The 2,528-nt window shown below is 38.9% G+C and overlaps 1 protein-coding gene across 1 annotated transcript in view; it reads right to left on the bottom strand.

Moving 5' to 3' along the window:
• The window catches only part of LOC107719784 (RNA binding protein fox-1 homolog 3-like), a 202,955-nt gene extending 201,889 nt beyond the window's left edge, over positions 1-1,066 (bottom strand). The window contains exon 1 of the mRNA XM_016527298.1: positions 1,048-1,066. The gene's annotated coding sequence lies outside the window, so the exon portion shown is untranslated. The remainder of the gene's footprint in view (positions 1-1,047) is intronic.
• Positions 1,067-2,528: the final 1,462 nt, after the last annotated feature.

Genomic DNA, 2,528 nt, shown 5'->3' on the forward strand with positions numbered 1-2,528 from the left:
AGCCGAGCTGAGAGGTCCCAACTCCAGCTGCGAAGGCATGTCAACGGCGAGCAGGCTTCGGATCAGCGTAGAGCGTAGTCGTCGCTGAAGGAGAAGAAATGTGAGAATCCTGTGGCGAACGCCCTCTTATATAGCCAGATGCCCCATCCATTCTGGCGGGCTTTGACTGACTTTGTCGCTCTGCTGCCGAGCCATTGGTTCATTTTTTTATACACTGCACGAACCAATGGCCGTGCAGTTTCACTGCGTGATTGAAAAAAGGATCCTTACTAAATTAAAAAAAAAATTCTGAATATTATATACATATAAAACATATGAGCCTACATGTTAATCATATAAGTTGCATCTGGAAACTTATTTTTACGTTCGCTACGTGAGGCACAAGAAGTGAGCGTTAGAGAACTCACTAGGTTAAAGTGTCTCCGTTGACTCCAGTTCATCCCCACAGCTGAATAAACAATAAAAGCATCACTTTACTCTGAGTGTTGACAGACAACCAGCCCCGCAGCCATGACAACCTCACCACGGTTACCGGTTCCCGCGCACTGTTGGCAGTTAACATGACAGTTAACAAATGACAGGCTTTAAAAATCGAACATTAACAGGGCAGGGGCGAACGCCCTCTTATATAGCCAGATGCCCCATCCATTCTGGCGGGCTTTGACTGACTTTGTCGCTCTGCTGCCGAGCCATTGGTTCATTTTTTTATACACTGCACGAACCAATGGCCGTGCAGTTTCACTGCGTGATTGAAAAAAGGCTTTAGTTCAGGGAAAAAAAGCTTTTTCCCATAGCGTCTTAGCAGACGCAATACGAGTGTAGTATCAACAGGGAACTGTCTGTTTGTGTGTCAGTGAATCAACCCACACTAAAATACAGACTAAAATACAGACCAACGCTAATGAATACAAAACTCTCCTCCTACATTTCTATTTCTATCATATGAAAGATTTAAAGCACCAAACAAAAAGCACAACAAACACACAAAGCCAAAACAGCCATGAGGCATCAGCATGCCTCCTTACCAGAATGAACAACCAAACTTACCTGGTCGATCACCTGACAGCAATTACACGCCACATGAACACCTGTCACATGTCTTTATATCATCCTGCCCTTCAAAATAAAAGCTCCTATTAACACAACAAATATATATATATATTATTATATATATATATTTTTTTTGCGTTGCAATAGTAACCGTTCATTAAAAGTTTAAATAAAAGTTGAAAGGCAACTGTATAAACTAAATAGTTTGGAAGCCTCCGACCAGGAGGAATAAAACGGAAGATTGCCTGAGCTCTTGCATTACAATTACCTGACAGACTTTAATCCTTTATGGAAATGTTGACATTTACACTAATTTACATTTTAAGAGAGTGAACATCATGTGAATAAGCTACTTTGTTAGCCGCTCTTTAACACGAACCCGATGTAAACAGCTTGTGCACAATAATTTGTCAAAATGTAATTTTTAGATTAGTTTTTTTGGATCCATAATTATTGATCCTTACTAAATTAAAAAAAAAATTCTGAATATTATATACATATAAAACATATGAGCCTACATGTTAATCATATAAGTTGCATCTGGAAACTTATTTTTACGTTCGCTACGTGAGGCACAAGAAGTGAGCGTTAGAGAACTCACTAGGTTAAAGTGTCTCCGTTGACTCCAGTTCATCCCCACAGCTGAATAAACAATAAAAGCATCACTTTACTCTGAGTGTTGACAGACAACCAGCCCCGCAGCCATGACAACCTCACCACGGTTACCGGTTCCCGCGCACTGTTGGCAGTTAACATGACAGTTAACAAATGACAGGCTTTAAAAATCGAACATTAACAGGGCAGGCAGGCTCTGAAAAGGTGTGTGCTTGAGAGCAGGAGGCGGATTTCGGTCTGATTATCCTAATGGCTGAAAATAGCACATGTGAAGCCAGCGCAGACAGAAGAGACACGCGGGAAAAGGAGGCTGGGTGATAATTATAACTGAAGAAGATCACATCATGATGCTGTACTACTAGAGTCGCATGTCACTTAAAACCATCAGTATAAGAGGTCATAGCATGGAAAACGTCATTTGATGAACTATGTGCTACAACTTTCATAACTGTAAATTCCAGAACATTTATAGAAACATCATGTATATTGGGGAAAACTTCAAATTGAAGAAGAAAGCAATACTTTCATTTAGTTAGTTAGTTAGTTAGAAATGCATAATTTTATTCATCAAGGATGCATTAAATTGACCAAAAGTGACAATACAAACATTTCTAAATAAACTAGGTTCTTTTGAACTTTCTATTCATCAGAGAATCCTGAAAAAAAATAGTTTTTTACAAAAATATAAAGCAGCACATTGCAACATTGATAATAATGTTGTCTTAAGAAAAAAAATGTCTTAAGCAGAAAACCTGCATACAGGTCTATGTTTTGATTTTAAATGTAACCAGAAACGTAATAAGAAAGTAGCAACAGAACTCGTCAAGGAGTATTAACCCAACTCCAACCACTGAATCTATTGT

Source organism: Sinocyclocheilus rhinocerous, unplaced genomic scaffold (assembly GCF_001515625.1).
Source record: "Sinocyclocheilus rhinocerous isolate Xijiao unplaced genomic scaffold, SAMN03320098_v1.1 scaffold301, whole genome shotgun sequence".
Classification (NCBI taxonomy): Eukaryota; Metazoa; Chordata; class Actinopteri; order Cypriniformes; family Cyprinidae; genus Sinocyclocheilus; species Sinocyclocheilus rhinocerous.